Consider the following 23,694-nt stretch of genomic DNA (forward strand, 5'->3'; position numbering starts at 1 on the left):
AAATAATAAATCAGCCTTCTGAGAACATGGAGTCAGATTCTCATCTCTCACCTCATCCTGGGGACCTCACAAACACCACAAGGAAGGACTGTGATGAATTGAACTTCCTTTAGTTATGTACCCAAAGATTCTAATATACCTATATATATACATATAGATATACATAATTTGTATATCTGTATTTGAGGTTATGGCTCTTGAACACTAAGCTGCTTTTGGCTTTTTTTGTGACATAAGGACAATGTGAGCATTTTCCTGCATTTCCCCTTTTTAGCAAACCTCTCTTTAGTACCCTCTTCCCTTACTTTTTACTTTTGATAGCATAACCTCTGAAATTGTATCAGAATTTTACAAGTTTCTGTTTGCATCAGAGTTGCCTTACTGAAGATGTAAATTATTTCAAAAAGAGCTAGTATCTGGTACAAGGCTCTGATGGTTCAGGCTACTGACAATGAAGAGTAACTACGCAGTATGAATAGTGACTCAAAGAGAAATTTTAGTACAGTAAAAATATTTTTTAAATATCCTAAATATATGGTTTCCTAAAGAATCTGTACATTGTCTGATCTTCAGTGTTACTCCATTCACCCTAAAATATTTCATGAACCACAGCTTCATGTTATAGTTAGAAGAAACCTAAGAAGAAGTACTAATTTTCCTTTCCTTGGTATTGTCACCTGGATTATTCTGTTCCTTCAAGTTCTCACATCATCTTATCTACATTCAATGGAATTGTGTCTACTTTTTAATGGGTTTTGGTCACACTACTCTAGTCCCACTGCCATGGTAGGTGGGTAAATATTAAAATTGCAAAATTAAAACCCAGAGGTGGAAGTGGTTTGTTTCTTTCAGTATTTTTTTTTCCTACTAAGCTGCCATAGTGCATGCCTGCCCAGCTGTTTTTTTGTCATGTGCTTTTTTAATGTTATGCATTAAAAATTGAAAAGCTGGGGGAAAAAAAGAAAATAGGAATCTAAATGAAGAATTTGGTTTGAGAAAGGGAAAGCTGTTCTTTTTGGCTAACTTTGAGTGAAGCACAACCTCGAAATATGTTTACTAAAGTATCAGATTTACACTGTGTGATGAATGAGATGAATTTGACCTGCAGTTTAGGCTTGTCAGGGAACATCAGGATATTGAGAGACTGCGAAGTTTAATAGAGTCTTCATTTCCCCATGGATAACTAACCCTCATCCTATTTCTGGGTGGTAGCAGTTGTTGTTTCAGTATTTTGTGCAGTTGATTAATGAGTTTCAAATCCTGATCTCTACTGTTTCTCTCTAATTCTCCCCAGATGGAGGCAGAAGACATGAAAAGAAAACTCTGTTGGGATGTGTAAATCACACAAAACATATAACAGAAGTGACAGAATTTATATAAGGATCTGGAATCTATCACCAGCTGGATTATTTTGTAAGGAATGGTTGTACATGGAAGATAAATAACAGCAAGAAAGCATTTCACTATATATACTTTACATGAATACACGCAGTCATTAAACTCAGAGCTAATAGAATCCTGAAATGGTAAAAATAACAACCTAGATCTCATCAATATAGATTTCAGATACCTGTTGTGGCTGATACATTTAATTTTAAATTTAAATTTCATCTGGATAACTTATTAGTTTTTGGGGTTTTTTTACATACTTCTTCACAATTAGTATCCACAAACATACTTATGAACTTATATGATATTTTCAAGTACTTTTATTATTTTAGGCTCAGTGAAACTAATAAATATTAAAACAGTTGTCTTCCAGAGCATGAAAATGTTGTAATTGCATATACAAAAATTTCATTAATAGTTGCTGTAGTAATTATGATCACTATCTAGGAAAAAAAGAGATGCAATAGATTGAGATGAAGCTTTACTTCCAAAAGTGATATACATCACTCTATTTTGTGATATATATTTCTGCAGTTATAAATCAAATGGTTGCTACATGATACCATATCTTCCTGATGAAAAAGCATTCTTTTGATCAATTCACTTTATGTGTAATAGTTAACACACTCCAAAATCTAGTGAAAATATAGCGCTTAGTAAAGAACTTCATTTCACTGATCACCAGCTTATCTTCCAAAGATGAGATTGTAAATTAAAATTGAAAGCTTGGTTGAATCCTGTATAGCAAAAATTCAAGACACAAATCATTCCTTTTTCCTTAGGCTGCATAACTTCTCTCCTTCTGTCTCCCTCCTTCCTGTCCCAAATTTTCTTTCTCTCTCCTCACTTCCAATTAAAATAATTCCCATCTCTCAGATTCCAAATACCAGTGTTTTAGAAGAACGCCAAATTTATGCATAATAAACTAAAGAGAACTTTTTCTCTGTTTGTATTTAGACCAAAGTAAAGAATTTTGTACCTAAATTTTGCCAAATTCTTCCCGGTTACAATTATTGGTTCAGTAAAAGATGCTGTCTATCTACAAACTTGACTGTCTTCCAGTGTTAGAACAAAAATACTTTTAATGGAGTATCAGATAAATTTCCATTAGGTGCAGTGGGGCTCTAAAGTATAAATACTGGTAAGAAGACATGTTTCCATATTCGTATGTAAAATTATCTAAACAAGGCATAATCTAAAGAGGACTCTGAGATACATGCTTAAGTATGACAATAGCAGTGAACATTTATGGCAAGTGCCTTATACAGGTATTCAAAAAAACAAAGGTTTTCTGATTCTTGTAATTTTCAAAGTTAATTTACTATCTGTAAAGATAGATTCTCCCTCAGAACATTCTGGATGCTGTGATGAAAGGAACAATAGAAATTCTCTTATAACAAATTTTTGACTAGGTCAATATGCATCCTACATTTAAAGATCAACTTGCAAAATAATTAGGGCAAATATATATATGTTTGATTTAAGCTACTAATAGAATCTATTTATTATATCGGAATGTTAAACACAGATTTCCACAGTACTATTTAGCATTAGCTATGAATTTTTTAAGCCGAATAATATCTTTTTTGTGGATCAAGATGATAGATTAAAATTTACTTAAATTTCAGTTTCATTAGTTAAACTTTGCAAAACACTTAAAAAGTCAAACATCAGACATATACACATGCAGTTAGGAACTTGAAATTTCACTCATTGTTTTCATCACTCATTGCTCTTCTTGCTGAAGAATTGACAAATTCCTTGCAGACCTTTCCCTTCATCTGCTTTCTTACATGTTCCTCAGTTACAAATCTCACATGAAGTACTCTACCTTTCTGTATTGAAGGCAAGGATTATTTAAGAAAGAACACTGTTAAATAGCATAGGAAAGACACCAGTATGTGAACAAGTGCTTTGAAATCTTGTTAAACAAACTTATGAAAACACAAAAGCAAATATTTTTAAAAAATTATTACTATTGCCAATATTATCAAGAATACTTGCTAGGCAGAGGCCTTTCATTAGATGAAGGAGGGCAATTCTTGGAGAATGACAAGAAGAGTGCTTTTCTTCATCAGAGGTGAGTATAGAGATGCCAAAGACGAGAGTTGCCAAAAATTTCTAAACCCACACAGGCATCACAAATAATCTCCAAACATTTCCATCTACTCTTAAACTGGTGTCATTCAGGTTGGAAATAATGTCCAGTATAGGAATGTTATGGAAAAGTCCTAAAATTTGTTTATTACAAAAGCTGACTACTAATCTCAGGCACAGATGTTATGCAGCAAGATATCAGTAGCTATCATCAAACCACATGCAGGCCATAACTTACAAATACTATAACTTACAAATATGGTTTCAGACACTTACATTTACTCCTGCTTTTTGGAGCTGTTTATTCATTTGATATTGGATTTTTAAAAATAATTTCTGAAGTGCTTAAGGCTTCTTAAGCACTGAAAAAAGAACCTGTAAAGATGCTTCTGGATTCATTCAGTCCACTCAGAAACCAAGGTATTGGTAAATTAAATGATACTGAAAGGAATGTATGAGCTGTTTAGTATCCTCTATCTAAGAATCTAAGCAATGGCATTTTACAGATTAAAGAGAAGCATTTATAAATTCTAGGGAAGAATTTCTGAAGTTTAAATTTCTTTTTATTTTTGTTTCAAAACAGAAAGACAAATTATTGAAGTCAAACTTTAATGTTAAATACACTTACTAGAACGGGAGAAGTAGGAGAAAGAACTTCTGAGGCTCTAGAAGCTATTTGAGTCCTAAAGTTTTTTTGGAAACTGAAAAATTCAGTCAAACCAACACCTTAAATATGTATCTAATAATAATAATTGTCTAACTTCTAGCTTTAAGTCAGTTAATAGGGTTTTCACTGATTGATCCCACGAATTCATTCATTTGCCTCAGTAATTAAAACAAACTGTATCTTCTATGCAGTTTTCTGAAAAGTTACATCAAAGGAGTAGTTTAGTTTGAAGTCTACACACCTCCTGCTGTTACATAAAATTATTCTGGAACATTGAAGCTAAAAAAACTTCCAGTCCTTCAAGTACAATAAATGTAGAGACATTTTTGCATCACTTCATTTATTCTGGCTGTTGGCCAAATTAACTTCCAATTCTAAAAAACCCCACAGCTTCCAATGCAAAATAATTCAAAGTGGCAACATATCACTCTAAATTGCAATCACAGCACACGGTGCTACAATTTGCAAACTCAAGTTTATTCTATCATTTGTTTTTATAAATGCATTTTTTAATGAAGCAAAATTTGATTATAGAAAATCAAGCTACATCTCAAGCATTTAGTTTGGAAGAGATGAAATAAAAATTATTTCCAGTTTACATTTGTCTACATACTTTCAAAACTCTCTTGGATCTTCTGCTTTATTCTGTAAGACAAAGAGAGACAAGGGGAAGAGTTACACCCACTCCTAGGTTCTGGTGGCTCTTAGAGACTGGATATCTGCACATTAATACTATACAAGAAAACAGTAAGGACAGTAAAAAAGAACTCTGTGAGTACAACACTATTTTTACTGAAATAATAACTCGCAAACACCATTTAATCATAGCACTATGCACTCTTTTATTGCAACTGTGAGTTAAAAGAACTCTTACTCTGTTTTTTATTTATTACTTTTAAAGATATAGTTTACAAATTTTCGGCATCCTGATGACCAGGAAGATAAGATGCATCTTTGCATGTGTATATGTTGAATCATATACTTTTGGCAATTCCATTACCCACATTGAATGGTATATCAATCACCAAAAAGCTGGTGATGGTCAGGCATTGATAATAAGCTGCCCAGGGATACGGCTGAACCGCCATCCTTGAAAGTCTTCAGAAGGCACGGGGATGTGGCACTTGGGGATATAGTTTAGCGGTGAATATGGTAGTGCTGGGTTAACAGTTGGACTCAATAATCTTAGAGGTCTTCTCCAACCTTAATTATTCTAAGATTCTTTCACCCTAAAGTATTTTAATTGCTGTCATCTTATTGCTATGCTCCCATACCTTCTCAGTGATTTCTCATGGTCAGCTTCTCACAGCACTGACTCCTTCTTCCTTACACTACAGCCAACAAACTCCAACTCTCTCCTCACCCAGCTACGCCACTCCTTTGTAGCACTCATCTTCATTGGACACAGTTGTGGCTTATTAAGGGCAGGCCTGTTCCTAATCTTTGGTGATTAGCACAGCTGCAACTCCTCAAGTGTGAGACTACCTTCTGCACTATCTTTATTTTCTTACATTCTATCCTTCCACAGGGAATAGTCAAATATTCATCAATAGATGAAAAAATATTTAGAAATACTCTTTGCTGCAAACACAAACCCAGAAAATTTTCTTAGATCATGGATCCTGATGGAATTCGTTTGTTTTTCTATGGTAGCTGATCTTGAAAGAAACTGCCAGCTCCTGCCACGTGGCAACAGTCACCTGAGTATGGGATGTTGTGGGGAAAGAAAGGTGACCAGATACCTGGGCTTTCTGAGCTGTACCAGGTGCCCTTACTTCAGCTAGCCCCTGAAGTAAGGGAATCTTAATGTTGTTGTGTTTATCAGGCACCTTTCTCCTCCTGTCATCATAAAGTCTTCTCTGTAGAGCAGAGAAGACCTCAAGGCTTACCTTTTCAGAGAAGTAAAAATGAAGAATGCTTCTTTATTCCAGGAGGATTCCAAAGAGTACAAACTTGCTCAAATTACTGATTCATGTGCTTGCATGGGTTACACTCCCTGCCCCCAGCAGTGCTTTTACATAACAAATTAAAGAAGCAGCCCTAGCAACAAGCGTCAGAATCCTATTTCACCACCCTTTTGTAAGAATCCCACATAGCACCGCTACAGAGTCAGGTTCCCATTGTCTCTCTGGAACTACCATTGTTTTGTTTGTTTTTTTTTTTTGTTGGTGTTTTTTTTTTTTGTTTTTTTTTTTTTTTTTTTTTTTGTAATAAAAGAATGGAATTCACTGTAAGTGATGAGTGGAGAGCAGCTGAAGACTGGACTAGCTGATGATTATTTCTTAGCAAGTCAGGTGTTTGATTGCCCCCAGCTAAGGTGACAAGTAGGTGACAGAGAAGCTCATGCTTTGGACTATTGTGTGTCTCCTGGACCTTACAAAAAGTGTGTGATATGACTTTACATCATCAGTAATGTCATACTCAGGCAATGAACTTTGAAGGCTCTCTTCAGCTTTTATGATGTGCATTCCTTAAACTTTTGTCAAGCAAGAGCCAGAATTGGTGAATGCAAATTTTCTTTCTTAGCTATGGCAGAGAAACTTCAGCATAAATTAAAAAAAAAATCTCCAGATTATTCTACATATATCTTAATGTCAGATTTAATTGAAGCAAACAAATACATACCAAAATGTATCTATGTGCTAATGCAGGGTAAGGAAATGACAGATAGTCTTTCAAATTATAGGTAATTTTAAATATGCATTTTATTTTTCCCATTAACTATGTGATTTGCTAAACATAAATATTTTGAAAATGCATACCATTAATTTGATTGACAGTAATGGCTTCTTTGGAATCAACCTAGTCAAGTGAATCAATATATATATAATTTGGAGTTTATTTAAGTAACTGGTGAAATTAGATTGCCGCATATATATATATATATATATATATATATATATATATATATACACACAGCAGTTGCACTAGAGGGGACTGTTAAAACAGCAATCATCCTACTGAGCAGGCATGCTCTTTTCCATAGCATGTTTTTAGGGTTCTGTGCCTAAAATTCTTTTGACAACTTATTCCTTTTTTTTTTTTTTCTGTTTGAATTAGTAACTCAACTATCAAAAACTAAGAGGACAAGAAAGGTGTATGTCAAAGAAAACAAGAATCCAAATTGTCAGAAAAGTGCATGGAAATGTAGAGTTGGATTCAGATTAAATAAGAATCAAACAGTACACAGAAAAAATACTCACACCATCTCAGTGTAATCTCATATGTAGTTTTATAAAAGGACTGTGTCCTGACTGGACTTGAAAGAAGAGAAGGTCATATGGATCTGTTCAACAAGAATATGTTTTGTTTGTAAGTAATATGAAAAAAAAAAAAAAAAGAAGGAATTGACTGTAATTCACCTTGATGTAAAAACTGACCAAAACCTGCTAATTTATTTGTCTGACATTTGACATGGTTAATTCTGTCTTATTTTATTTTTCTGATTAACCTCCCCCCCAACTATTGGATCCAGGAGAAAGATCATTCTGATACATTATATTTGAAATGGAAAGTCATGGATTTTCAGAGCCTCTAACAATTAATTGGAAAGAATACTAGCACAAGTGCCATGAGATCAATTTATCCATTGTTAACTGATCAGCAAACCCACCCCAGCATTGCAGGAGGACTCAGATAAAATAGACAAGCATGATGTGCTCGTGAAGCTCCAAAAAAACCAGTAGGAATGGGATCACAGCTTTTGTAAAGAAAGTTAAATTTCTCTCAACAAGAGGACCAGAATGTGGATTTAGCTGCCAACACACATATGCATCAATTAAAGGGGGTCAACCAATTTTGTAAAAGATCTTCCAAAATTAATCATTTGAATGCATTTTATTGCTAATCCGGACTGATCAACATGGAGGAAGATTTTAAGTGTCTCAGCCCAGCACAGAGTACAAAAAACAATCCAGCAACAGTGGGAACTTTGAAGAGAGCAAAGAGCTTGAACTGTTATTAACCCCTGCAGTCCTTTCCAGTGCCTGGGGATGCTCAGTTGTGACAGTGAGCATGGCAACAGAATCATGTTTGTACTGTGATCCAAGTGTACATTGCAATTGCTCTATTGCGCTTGTGTTGTGCCTGCAATTCACTCCATTACTCTATGAATTTTATAAATCAAAACTCCATGTAATGACAGTTAGTTTAAAAAAATAAATTTAGTGCCAAAACATTAAATCTTCCTCAAAAGACAAAGCTAAAAGTATCAGAGAGTATTGAACTATGACACCCAAAGGTTATATTTGTGAAATAAACCTAGTTTTATAGAATTACTACACTTTAAAAGTTATTGTATTAAAGCCAGCATTGATTATGTTGCAGGAAATAGAGCAAATATGGCTAAAAGTAGAGATAACATGAAGTTCAGGAAAATAAGCTATGATGAAAGTGCAATTTCTATGTCACTTCAGTGATAGCAACTTCCAATATCTGCATAACTTTTTACTTAAATTCCCTCTAATTTTGAAATTTCCCATTTCTTAAAAGTTGAAAAGCATTTATATGTTCACAATAAATGAAATCCTTTTTGTCAGAAGCATTTGTCCCTCTCTTCACTGAAAATGATGCTCTTATTTTAGCTAGCACTTTGGCATTTGTTTTTGTAAACACAATTTAATTTTTAAATCAGTTAAATTCTTATCTTTGGTTACTGTATAATTTTTCTTTGGCTTTATGTCTGTTTAAATGGAATTTAGTGAAATGGTGGAGCTGTTTTGCATCATCTGATGTGGCATAAGACGTGATTATCCTTTACTTGTTTTGCAGGCAAGAAAGGTAGAAAGGGAGTCTGCAGAGGGCTCCTAGAACTCTTCTTGGCATTTCCATTTTTGTGTAGTAAGGAAAGCTGGTATAAGATACTGTAAAAACATAAGTTAGGACTAATATTTTAAGAACCTTGGAATAGTTCTGTGATTTTCAAATCAAAGCATGCATGTAATTCTCAAAATGATATCTGTACAATTTAAATATTGTATATTTTTGAGTTTACATTAATACTTTTGAAAACCATTTTTGTTTTATATCTACCCATAATATGCTTCTTTTCCCACAAATATGAACATTTGAAAGGAAAAGAGCTGTGGAATTTTTCAAAGGTTGACTCACAGTAAAAACATAACTGACTGAAGTACTAAGGCTGCACTGTCATAGTCATACTTGCTGGTCATCCATGCCCCATACCCATTAACAAACACATTTAGCACTGCATATTTTCAGCGTGGGTCTAGAAAACTATGATTTGGTGTTCAGAGGATGCATGATCTCTTAATCCATGTCTTTCACGGAGGGCAAGTTCTAAGACAGAAAGTGCTGCTTGTAGATGAAATATCATTTTTCAAAAATCCCTAAAGAGTGGTTGATGACAAGCCTCTTTTGTGAAGTCAAAATGTTGACAAAATCATTCCAAGCATTTTATTCACATGCATCCTCCTATTTCTGAGAGAAGAAATACAGTAGACTATAGAAGCTGGATTTACTTTTTAAATCTTTTCTACTCCCTGTCCAGAAATTTTAGCAATTTAATATGTGCAGAAACACACAGAGTAATAATTTTCTATTCACTTTTGTCCTCTTTAATATCCCATTCATTTTAAAAATAGTGGCATTCCTAAATTTTTATACCTTTTTTTTTAAATTTCCCCCCAAATTTAATTATATACTATTATCTTATTCCTCTTGGTGACATCTGTTAATTTCATTTGGCTGTGCAATGTGATTACCCTTACCCAATTTCTTAATGATTACATTGTGAATAATTAATACTTTTTAATTCAGTTTCATTGCCAGGAAAACATTTATCTAAATTACACAGAAAACCTTTTCATGTAATCAGCCTAACACATAAATGTTTCGTCTTTTGAAATTAATCTTAAGTTTAAATTGTAAAAGTTACTTTTGCAAGATTCTATTGTTCCAGCAGTTTTTTTATTAAGTCCTGTTGTGCCCAGAACTGTCCAAATAAGAACACACAGCCTCTGCTTTAAGTAGTCTTTATGCATCAGGTAAAAAGAAGTTACTAAAATGGCAAAATTTGCAGGCTCAAGCCTTTTTTGTGTGGAACCACATTTAAGACAGATTGCCCTTCTCAGTCTAATTTTAACTGATTTCTTTAGCAACCTATTGAATAGTCTTTTTAACCATGATCTTATTTATTCTACAGCTGATGGTCAAGTCGTGAAGAATTCCTTTCTTAAAACTGAGGTTTTAATCAGTAACTAATGCTGTTAAACCTTTCCTTCACCTCTAGTATTTATAAGTTTACCTTTAAGAAAGAGGAACAGCGCTCAATAGTCATGGTCAGTTGTTTTCTGAGAAGCAAATCCATATAAAAGATTGAGGTTGATATCAAGAGGGCAGGCAGCAGTGATAAATCCGTATTTCTGAGAATCATTAGTCTGATTCAGCTGCTTGGAGAGTTTCGATGGGAATGCCTCGGTGGTCAGAATGGTAGAAACACAAATTCTGCTTATATTCACTTGTTGGAATAGGGAGTACAGTTTAATCAGCTAAAATGCAAGATCTTATTTTGTTTCTGGTCTGTGAAAGCCCTGGAAATTTACAAAATTGCAGTAGCAATTTGGCAGGTTACTGCCCCAATGAGATGAATTGTCCATTAGGCAGACAGAAAAAAATCACAGTCGGGTGCATTTTCTAATTGCAAAGTGACACTGAGGAGACCATGTAAATTAGTAAACCTATAGTCACAGAATCTATTTCTGAAGTACACTTTTTACTTTCTATTCAGAATCTAACCCAGCATTACTGAGATAACATCTAAAGGGGGACAATCATTAATAGAAATTCTATAAGTATAATCTCTGCCTTTTTCAGCAAATCTATCCCAAAAGCCTCCCATATTCCTTTTCTGGAGTAGTCTTCACAATGAGTTGCATAATTTTTATTAATGAGATACCTGCAGACTGTTTCCATTGTTCCAGTTACAGTAAAAGTATTTTCTTCTTGGGTTAATCCATTTTCTGATTAAATAAAAAAAAAAATAAGGATTATGAAATACATTGGCAAAATAGCAACCATGTCTGAAATCCAAATTAAGATAGATTATTATTTTGGAGAGCACTGTAAAAGATTGAGAAAAATTAAATATAATGGAAAAAACTAGGAAAAGAGAAAGTAATTATGAGGTCTGGGATTATGAATGCTAGGTATTCAATGAGTGGCATATTTCAGTAGCAATGGAGGCACAAGAAAGCTAATTGGGATAAGGACTGGAGTAAATGTGCTGCCTGCAATTTGTCTAGTACGGATCTGTGACCACAGAACAATTGAACACGGCTCTGCCTGTAGTTAACAGGGAAAGAGAATGAGTCTAGAGTATAGGGAAGGGAAATAATAGGTATAAGGATCCAGAACCATGGAGTTTTCAATCTATGACTATTCATCAGCAGCCCAGAGTATAGCATAAGACATCTTTCCCTTTTCTGAAATGTTTTTGTATTACAGATCTGTAATAAATTTAGTATAGTAATGAGCTTTTTTGTCACACAGATACAAAAGGAAATAATGAGCAGAATAAAGCTGCACTGTCAATGTAACAGGGACTAGAATCTATTCTTGAAGTCTTCAAGTGCTTCTCCAAAACATTTGAAGTAAAGACATACATGGATTGATACAAACCCCTTGTTTGGTAAGTAATAAAGCTGGATGATTCCCAAGAGCGGAGCAAATTTATTTGGAAAAAAAGAAAAGGGCAACAAATTATTTTCTCTCCTCAACTGACACAATTCAAACTGCTCATGCTTCCAGTCTTCCCTGGGACAATACGACTTCTGGAACCAGCTTTCCTTTGATTCCTCCTATGTGGCACAGTAAAGTGTTAATTCTCCAAACATGTCACCACATGCTGAATGATAAACTCCCACAGAAGGCTCTAGGCCAGTAAGAAAAGTTTCAGATAAATTGTTTATCTCAGTTGTGCTTCCAAACCTTTAGAGGTTGACCATTTCTAATTTACCATGAGAGTTGTGGGAAAATAATCCTTGCTGCTGGCAAAACTCATAAAAGTCATGTTTTGCCAGAGAAAATAAGGCCTTTTTGGGGAAGCAGAGGGTGGTGGGGGAAATTGGATAAAATGAATATAAAATGCCTAAAATTAACACTAACAAAAAATGCCTAAATTATACATTTTTCTGAGATGAAGATACATACTTGCTATTCTGCATGGAACACATCTGTTGCATTTTGTTATTTTCTTAATATTTTTGAATTTGTAGATGATGTTATGGTACTTGAAGTTGAGTCTTTTATTTAAATATAAACATACGAAGATTGTAACTTCATATCACTAATAAGTGATGGTTTTTCCCTTCTCCTCAGAAATAAGACTATGGTTTAATGTACCTCATCCCAATTTTGTGCAGTCAAACTTCATTATCTTCAAGTTTTGGGGTCAGGTTTCATATTTTTCTCCTGCTGTATAAAATATGTACAGAAATAGTCACTTTGATGACTTCTCTTTTTTTTCTTTATAAATTATTGTCAGAGAGTGGTATTCTCCTTATATTTATAAAGGCTTGAGATTAAAAATCGGAATGTTCCTACTTGAAAGCTCTAAATATAACACATTGTGTTCAAAATGCAGCTCTGCCAGAACAGTATTCAGGCTTCAAAATAGAAAACATCGATATTTGAGAATTTTGGAATTTGAGCTGTTAAGGCATGTTAAGTGTCTGTCTCCTCTAGCATGTTCAGCCCAAGACTCCCTCCTCTTTGGAGCCAAATTTGGTACCTGGAGTCCCTGTCCAGACTGAGAGATACAGCTGATTCTTTTCCCTTTTGCAGGAGACAGAGAGTGAAATTACACATGAAGATGTTCAAAAAAAATGGATTTTTAAAATAAAAAGATCATATAAACTGGGAGTGTATTGATTGGCCCTTTTTACATGCAACTGTCCCCTTTTATCCCACCTGTTCCCTGCCTGCCACACATGTTCCTCCTGATGCTCCCCACGATTCCCCTTTTTGCCCATCTTTGACCATTACCCTAAACATCCCATAGTAAGTTTTATATGTTCCACAAACCCCACTCAAGTAACCCATAATGCTCTTGCCAATTTTTCCCCCTCTGGCAGTTACAGTGTTCAAGGGAACATCTCCAAGGCTGTATCTAAATACTTCCCTTACATCCCATCCACCATTGGAGCTCTGATCTCCATTATTGTCGCTGTTGTTACTTTTAAGCTTGTGTGCACATGTTTAATTATAAACATCTTTGCTACTTTATTCTCTTACACTGATTAATCCTTAATCAAGTACCTTAAACAACCACACACCCTCAGTTTCCACATTCTCTTACACAGAAATTAAGTTGGTTTTTTTAAGGCCAAAGATTAATAAAGGCCAAATTCTTGATCAAATAACTGTTCAAGTTTTCCATCTCTACATGTATGGCACTCAGTTAACAATTTCTGTGATTAAAGGAGTTTCTCTTTCTTTCTTTATTTCTTTTGATTACTGAAGGGCTTTTTCAATAAGAAAAATAAAATCAAAGCTTTTGATTCATGTGATTTTTCTTTTTTTTCCTTCTAAATTCAAACAGGTCAATAAATTAAAATAAGTAGTTACAAAGCCCTTGAGGTTGACATTTTTCCATATGCAACTTTCAATCTACTCCCCAGTAAAATTAGAATGCTGTGAGCTCCAGGGACATTTTAAAACCCTGACAAGTTGAATACAGAACTTGGCAACGGAAAACCTGAATAGCATATTTGATAGAGTATTTGATCCTTATTTATTAATTTACAAAACAATGCTTACAGCCAGTCACATAGCCAAACATGGCAAAATATTTTTTCTTCTTTTTTATTTAATTAATTTGCTTGAATTATTGACAATACTATGTCATTCTTTTCAAGATCATACACTGCTATGCTTGACTGCTACTCTCTATTCCCTCTGATTAATTAATTTAAATTGTACTCTGTTATGCATTTCTTGGAATGTTTAATGGTTTAATGTTAGTCTATAGTTATGCTATTATGACAGAGCAATCCTCATTACCAGTTAGCTTGAGAAGCTGCCAAAGAATCTGCTATTAGTGATGAGAAAGGCTGTGACACAATGTTCTCAAAAATGTTATAAATTCTAGTGTAATTTAAGATATTTACATTAACCTTCTCTTTCTTGAATAAATATATTTTTAACAAAATCTTTCAGGCTAGCTGAAGCATTTATGGACTATAAATCCCTGGATCTTTTCTCATAATTTGAAATTAAGTAATTTTGGAGGGCAAAGTGAAACAGTCAAAGTGGTAAAATATTTTCAGTGGATATATGGAAGGTATTCATGCCCTGTGAATTTAGTTACTTAAAAAGGCAAAAATTCTTAAAGAAGTCAGGTGATGGTTTCAATTTTTCAAACATTAGTTCTTGACAACATAAAAATAATTTATATTTTAATTTTTTGAATAATTGAAATATTTAAATTATTAGTCACTATTTTTTCATTTGTGATTTTCTATTCTGTTTTGTGATACAGAGTTATTAGAATATAAAAAAAACTTCCCTTAACGCACAAATTTTCTATTAATTTCTGTCAAGTAAATTTGTACACAATACCATGGCAAAGTTAGATGTTGGCTCTGGAGGCAGCTGAATGAGATACAAGGATGATAGTGGATGGGAATTCCATAAGCATGGAAAAGTGAGAGAAACAATGAGACATGTGGCAGCTGTTGGAGTAGTGGTGTGGATGAGATGTGGCAGGGGATTGCTCAGCTGTCATAGGCATTTTGTTCAGGGTGTCCAGGTACTTCTGACTCCAACAACAGGAGACTCCATGTCTTGCTGTTTCCACTTGTTTTCTACTTGTCCTAGGAGCTACTCTCTGGCATTCAGAGGACCATGAATTTGCTAGCAGCCAGAAGTGGACAGAAGACAGAGAAGAGGGATATAGGCTAGGACATGAGTGCAATTTTTTACCTACCTCTCTTCCCACTATCAGTTTTTTATTATCTTGACAGTGCTGGGAATATGTACAGGCCTCTGGTGGAAAGCTGAAGGAGAAGGACAAGCAGGGAGCAGACAGTCACACAGGCAGTATGATCATCACAACAAGCATGTGAAATACGCTCAGTCCTTAAATTCTTGGGCTTTTTGGAAAAAATGTGCTTGGGGGAGCTACTGAATTGTATCATCTTAAGAATAAGGACAATAGCTTTGCAGAGAAACCTTCAGCCAACCTGCAGAACATCTGCCCAGCAGATCCTTACTCTGGGCAAGGCCTCTAGCAGTTAAAACAGATAAGCAAAACAATGCAATGGACCAGCAGCAATCACTACAAAATTGTGAAAAGGACTTGTTTATCATGTCTGGATTCCAGTCTAATTAATCACATAAAAGCTGTCCTCTTATCCCAGGCAAAAAAAGGCCCATACTCCTCACCTGCATGTGTAAATTAAAGTGGTATTTTGCATCTCTACTAGGCTCTGGTTGAGCTAAAACCTACCACATCTCTGCCAGTGCACTAAGGAGGGGATGCTTTGATGTGTCACAAGGTAGAATGGTTAGAAACCTTCTGGTAACCTTTGTTTCATAAGTATAAAAGATGCTGTTGGAAGAAATATTACCACCTCACAGGCAACCAGCTTTTGTTAATGAAATAGAGCTATATGATGTGATTTGGCTGTAGGTAAGGAACCATTGTATTTCTTCTGAGTTCAGAGCCAAAAATATATTCATTATGACAAATCCCTGTCTTTCATTCCATCATGACCACTTTTTGATATAACACTTCTCAAGAACTGTTCTGGGTTCTCTGGTACAAGGGAAACAATGACATACTACAGAGAATCCTAAAAAGGGCCACTAAGGTGACTAAGGGTCTGGAGCATAGCTGTGAGGAAAGCTGAGGAAGCTGGGACTGTTAGACCTAAAGAGAAGGCCCAGGAGAAATCTTATCAATCCATATAAATTCCTAAATGGAGGGTGCAAAACCATTTGAGTTAGACTCTTTTCAGTGGTGCACAGTGAGAGGACCAGAGGCAAGAGGCAGAAACTGAAACACATGAGGTTCCTTCTGAATATCAGGAAACAGATTTTTAGTGAAAGCTCTCCTGACAAATCAGAGCTCATCAGAACAATTTCTCACCTTTGTTGAAAACAGTGGAGAAACTCCAGCTGCCTTAATCAGGTTAAGTTTCACTGTCATGTTTTAAGGTATTTCAGTTTTAGTGTTAGTAAAACATAGAGGAACCTAAAATCAAATAATAAAACTTAGCATTTTCTTTTTCCTTGCCTTGCCTTGCCTTACCTTCCCTCTCCCTCTCCCTTTCCTTTTATTTTCCTTACCCCAAAACAAATAGAATATTATATATATATATGTGAATTTTTCTTTTTTCACTGCTAAGGAGACCAAGATCTGGCATGGGCTGTCCAGAGAAGTTGTAGAGTTTCTCTTCTTGGAGGCATTCAGAAGCTGTTTGAACAGTGTCCTGAGCAACCAGGTGTAGTTGGACTTGATTAATCTAATTTAAAAAATGGTCAAGTTGATCAGTAAAATGAATATAAATTTTCAGTGAATATATTGAACTTCTGAAAAAGCACAGTATAGCCATATATAAAATTTCCAAAGTGTTCTTTTCCAAGTCAGTCTCATACATTTTCTTGTCTGAGACATTATGAGATGCATAACAACATTACAAGAAGTTCATATTCTCTCACATACTTCTGTAGGCTGAAATTTTTGTTTGTTTTTAAATTATAAACATTAAAGATTTCTGGTTTTATAGAAATAAATAAGGGGGAGCTAAGTTATGAAAAATGAATTCAAAGTGTTCAGCTGTCTTTCATAGATGCTACTTTTGAAAAGCCAATAAATTTTTTATAGTTTACTTCATATCCATCTTCATTTCAATAATTGAGCTGATTATTCTCTCTGTAGAGGCTGTAATAGACCACTAAAACATGTTTTTCTCTACTGTCCAGTTTGTGCTTGTAATGAGAGAAGCACAAACTGGACAGTAGTGAAAAACTGTTATAAAGTTATGAAGTTTGCTTACTAAAAGACTATTCATAGAATATACTACTCACCCCTGGATGTGAAATATAGTTTCCAAGAATCCTATTTGCAGTAGAATTTATAAAAGCTGATGCCTGATCTAGTTTGTGAAGCAGTAGTGCTGCATTTATCCAACTGTTCCTGCCCGTCAGAACACGGCATTTAGAAACTCAGCTCCAGTACACGCCTCTATATGGAGTTAATCCATAATCTGGCATTACTCCCAATGGAAGATTTGGTTGACTAATCCTTTTCTATAAAATCAGAAGAAAACAAAACATACATCCCTTTCTCCTTAATCTTCAGGTCTTACATCTTACTTCCCAATGGTCTGTTTTAGGCAGAGGTAACTAGGGGCATTTAAAGATTAATTTCAGTTTTGTTTAGAAGTGAATTTTGGAGCAGATCTCTATGTTGTCCTCAGCATGAACTTTAAATGGAACTTATTGAGAAGAACAAGAATTTATTGAGAAATCCAAGTGTTTGCCTGGCACCCAGACAGCTGATGGATGCACAGTTCAAAGTGAAGTTTTTTTAAAAGACTTAATGTGTATATCACATCCCCAGTACCAGCTGTTTCACTCTGCAAGCCCAGTCCTATTTATCTGCATTACTTGCTACTGTGGACATATTCAGTGAATCCAGTTCAGTTTGGGCACACAGTAACTGTACATGTGCATCACAGATGGCAAATGAATATGAACAAATTACTCCACATTGTTAAACATGTCAGACTTATTATGGATACTTACAGCATGTTCAGTAGGGCTGATGTCTCCATGCCTAATGGATTCTTCTATGGGTATTGAACAACTGTCCACACAGACACAGCCTTTACTCCAGCTGGGATGGGTGGACTTCTAGTTAAGCAGTCAAACCTTTTAGCTTTTAGCAAGAGACTTTCTTATCAGAGAAATGGAAATGTATAAATAAAACTGTTGTAGAGGCTTAGTCCCAGCTGGCAACAAAGCACCATGCAGTTAATCGCTCACTTTCCCCCACAGTGCAATGGGGGAGAGAATCAGGAGAGTAAAATAGAAAAAAACTCCTAGGCTGAGCTAAAGATAGTGTAATAGGTAAATCAAGAGCAAAAGCCATGGACACAAGCAAAAAACCAAGGAATTAATTCACTACTTCCCACTGCCAGGCAGATGTTCATCCATCTCCAGGATTCCAGGGGTCCATCATATTTAATAATGGCTAGGGAAGACAAATGCCGCTGCTCTAAATCCCCTCTTCCTTCTTCTTCCCCCAGCTGCATATGCAGAGTATGATGCCATATGGTGTGGGGTATCCCTTTGGTCAGTTGAGGTCAGCTCTCCTGGCTATGTCCCCTCTCAAATTCTTCTACACTCCCAGACTCCTGGGTTGTGGGGTGGTATGAGAGGCAGAAAAATCCTTGATTCTGTGTAATTACTGCTCAGCAGCAAACAGAGCATTCCTCTGTGATCAACACTGTTTGTACACATATCCAAAACATAGCTCCAGAACAGCCACTATGGAGAAAATTAACTCTATTCCAGCTCAAATCTAGCCCAGCCATTCTTGGAAAACTATGATACAGCCTTAAACAGAAGCCACAAAATAATCTGTCTTTCCTTCAGTTATTTAGTCTTTCCTGCACACGAGAATAGAAAATAAATCTCCTAATAATGTTAATGACATCATCTTCCTAGCAGCCTCTGCATACTCTAAATCATCACCATTAAATCTAACACTAATGTAATATTTAACTGAGTCTCTTATCAGCAGTGATGTATCAATACACAAAAAACCAAAACGTAGTCAGAAATAGTTTTTCACACTGAGCCTTATTTCTGAAAACTTTCACAGGTTATTACACTGACTCATTCACTGCCCTTTATCAACAAATTTTGGCCTTATGTCTAATGAATGTATATTTTTACATAAAAGAACATAATGCCATTTTTTAACCATTTAAGGTAATATATCCTTTCATAGATTAAATAGCTAACATTTAGAATATTTGAAAAAAAATGTAAAAAAAAACCAACTTTTCTCTCTTCTGTTACTATAGTCAAAGTCAATAATTGATTTAGGTAAAAGTATTTCAATTATGCTGGAATTCATAGGCATAGGAAATCACATAAAAATAGTTCACTGAGATTAAGGAGAAGTTCTTAGCTCATTAAAGATGTAATTTAATTACTGCGACGCATTTTCTACATAAATCACAAAGATAGTTTTTCTTTCTCTCTCAGACTGTATTTTCTCTTTGGAGTAGATTTTTAACTGTGACCTCTCAGCTTTAACAGTCTAGGACTGAAAAGGCAGGAAACTTTTTAATATAAATTTGGTAATATATGTTAGTAGCTTCAACTGCACCTCAGTTTGGAAGTTCAGTTCACAACATAATTGCCTGAAATTTTCATTCGCTAACTTGCTTTGACTTTCTTAGGCAAATTATAACATAACATCATGAGTACATAGGTTTTTTCTTAAATGAGAATATTATTCCTACATGAAAGGAAAGCATAGGAGTTTCAGTTCCACAGACATGAAGTGTGAGTCTGAAGACCACCAAGTTATTGCTGACTTGTTTTTTGTTGGTCTTTTTCATTTGCTTTCCACCACCCCACCTCCCCTAGTGCAGATAGACTCAAACAGCTCGTAAAAGACACACAATAGAGATTTAAATTTATTTTGTGATGGTTTTACAGGGAGATCATAAAAGGGTGATCAAAGTCTTATAAAAGACCAAATAAATTAAGATATTCTCAGTTAAGGAGGAGAGAGAGTAACAGAAATATAATGAGCCAGCATTATGAAGAGTGTATATAACTAACAGGTTCTCTCTCATTCCTACTCAACTCATACCATTAGAGTAAGAAACTTGCAAATATTTATGAAGGACGACTTGTTGGAGCTGGGACCAGAGAAGGCTTTTCAAGCAAAATCCTTTTGCATGCTATAGAAAGAGAGGGGGAAAATGCTCTCAAACTGAATATGTTTTTACTGAGTTTTCCCCTATGAAAAAGTCACTCACATTTCACTTGGACTTTGGGGGCTTCCACCAACCAAAGCACTATAATTTGTGTGAAAAGAGCAAACAATAGGTTTGCTAGGGTCACTTTTTCCTGTTCTGTCCATGGCCTTTATGACGAAGTCACTAATGCTCTGAATCCTGTTAAACACTTAACAGTTTAAAATCCTTTTAAAATAAACTTTTTGTACATAGCCCTGTAAATTGATGGCCTATTTCATACAACTTTGTTTTTCTGTGAATAATCAAATACATTAAAAGTCATAGAAAAGAAACAAAAAATCATTAATTTGGAAAACATCTCCAAGATCACCAAAGGCAGTCTTTGACCAAATGCCACCTTTTCCACTAAAACATAACCAGGAATAAACTAGTTAAAATATAAATATAACCAACAGTGATAAGAAAAAGAAAATGATATTCCAATCTATAAATAAAACGTCAAAGACTTTTAACTAGAAATTATTTAGACATTGCTTAAATACTTATAAAAGTGTTTAATATTTGCTATATGAAGTGGAAGTGAATTTTTAAAGTTATGTTCTTTTTTTTATTTATGATTTTATCTAGCTTGACAAAAGGAAAGTTAACTGCTAATTTAAAGCCGTAATAAAATTATGCTATAGGAATTATGTCTGATTTGCGACTATCTGTTAACATAATGAGGTTGTTCCAGCAATGGCCAAAAAGGAAAAACAGAACAGAAAAACTCGCATATTTTACCTGTTTATCACAATGGTAATGTTCCATCCCAGACAAAACCCATCTCCTCAACTTTCTCCATTAACAGTGTCAGAAAACCAAAACCAAGCAAAAACTAAAAACGAAACACAAACCAAATGGACAAAACTACAACTATAACAAAACACAAACAAAAACCCCCAAAACTCTTTGTGGCCTAAGTTGAGAACTCAGCTTAGTTATTCTGTGAATATTTGACCTTGTATTTAGGCTTGATTTAAAAATGGTAGAGGATGAAGAATTAATTATGGATTACAGAGTGAATGCAGTGGGAAGACAACCTTACTTTGCATTGATGGTGTTTTTTCTACAATCCAGTCCGGTTTGGTATCTAACTAGGACTTGATTTACCTGAGAGGCCAACAGCAGACACAGGGTCTCCCAAAAATGCTATGAGACTGAAAATAAATACAGAACTGGTACATTACAGCAAAAAAACCTGCTAGAATCTTCAACAAATTTGAGATCCTAAGAAATAGTACATTATTCTTCTTGCACATCAGTTATGCACATTCTTAGAAACTTTGTTTATCAGTATTCCATGTGTTTGACTACAAGAATCAGGTATCCCACTAGTGGACCTTTGTACTTTACAAAAAGTATAATGTACTATTTGGCAGACAAATATCAATCTTATGAAGATGAAATCTTCCTGTGAAGATGAATTATTGCTTGCTATTGAGAGCAGCTGAAGGCTAAAAACACTTTCCAGTTGTTCATAACGTCAAGTCCTTTTACTTTGAAGTACTTTCAGGATATAGAAAAAAAGATAATCTGAAAAGTAAATATCCTGAGTCTTCTAGTTTGTGTGAGGAGCGTACTTATATCTGCTATTTTTAATAGTAACTGCCATTATCAATCTAAAACTGCTAAATTAATTTGGTAGTAAATGGATTATTTAATAGCTATTTTCATAGTGTCAGAGCACTATCGTCAGTCAATAATGAATTTCTGCCTGAAAACTCTGGATAAAAGCAGAACCAGTATGTGTGAGTTGACATCTTAAGTACCTAATGTTAATTGTTGTTTAAAAATAATACCGTTATCAGCAGCTCACGAAAGCAAAGTAATAGTCGCCTTTAATAACACATGGGCATTTAGAACAGTAGTTGTTTTACTGCTTCTGTAGTTATGTAACAAATGTTATTTTTAATTCACCCTAAAATTAAGCAAGGTTTGTTCTGGTCTTCTTGGAACTGCTGCATAGCATGTTTGTATATATGTGTTGGGAAAGAAAGATGTTAAGCACACTGACTACATTAAAGTATGCTGGCTATGTCGTAAGCTTAACACATATCTTTTATGTCATCCAAATTTTTATTCATGGGCTAGTTGCATATTGAATTATGAGGCAAAGCAAAACCATATGTTTAATATGTGAAAAACAAAAATCCTCAAATTATAGATCATGATCAAAAAATGTCCCATGCTGGGGAAGCAGTATTTCTCTGGCTACCTATACTTTTATAGATAAATCTGCTAGGAGTAAGTTTGTCTCTGCACTTAGTAAACAGAAAAAAGTAAGTACTTTTAATAAGAAAATCTGTTGAATTTCTTATTTGAAATAGATAATATTCATTGTTGCCTTGAAGGAACTATTTCTCTTCATTATGCAAAATACAATCTACTTGTAATTGAAGCAATTTCTTCCCTAAAAATTATTTTAAGTTGTAAGGTAAAGCCATTTGTGTTTTATGTCCAAAGACATTGTTTATCATGTTGCTTATTATACTTTCAAGAAATTCCATGGTGGTATGCTCTTGTCTAATTTATCAGAAGCTGAATAAAGTAAACTAAACAGAAGTAAGATTAAGATCTGTTTCAATATAGTTGTGTGGTTTTGTTGTTTGGGGCTTTTTTCATTTCAATTTAGAGTAACATATTTTTTAACCTAAGATCTTAACTTTCTATAGGGAAGACAGCTAATTTCATTCTAAAGTAAAAAAGATAAAAATAATTAAATAAACTACATGAATGATGCTTCTCCTCTAATCGAGAAAGACTAAGAAAGTAGCTGACACTGAATACTTGCATTTTAAGGCAGCTAAAATTAGGTAAGTTGAATCTGCTCTGCTAAGGGCTAAACCCACAGAATGAAGTCAGTGCCATTCTATGTATGAAGATGAAAGTTTGGGAAGTACTGGAGTACTCTCTCAAATCTTTGTAATATGTAGTACTTAAGCGAATGATTTTGTCATTAAAAATATCTATTAAATATATATATGTATATATTATACATACATATACATACATACACAATTATACAAATAAGTGTATATGTTTATTTTATCTCTATATAGTTATACATACACATATATATGTGTAACTATTATACACACACACAGAAACACAGACAGAGATATATATAAATTTATATATATACATATACATGCACCCAAAATTCCCAATAAATAGTAATAGTTTTCCAACCAATGCCTGGACTTTTATTGAACTCTTTTCTGATTTGAGAAGTTTTCTCTGAATTTATCAAGCAAGATAATTCATGAATGATGTTCTTCAAATAATTAATGCTCCAGATGCTGGAGGAATATGTATGACATTTTCTGCCTCTGTTGTATGGAAAAATAAGACTTGTTTTATGAATTTCACCAGAATATTTTCAACACGGGACCCCAGAGAATAGGAAATGTTCTTGTACAGTGGAGCATAGGTTTCATTGAAGCACAAAGTAGCTGTTCTCCTTTGGATAGCTTTCCCTGGAGACATAGCCCTAGAGTGTCTAGAATCTCCTTAAACCCTATCCTTACATTTCTCTAA

The sequence above is a fragment of the Zonotrichia leucophrys genome, chromosome 1 (assembly GCF_028769735.1).
Source record: "Zonotrichia leucophrys gambelii isolate GWCS_2022_RI chromosome 1, RI_Zleu_2.0, whole genome shotgun sequence".
NCBI lineage: Eukaryota > Metazoa > Chordata > Aves > Passeriformes > Passerellidae > Zonotrichia > Zonotrichia leucophrys.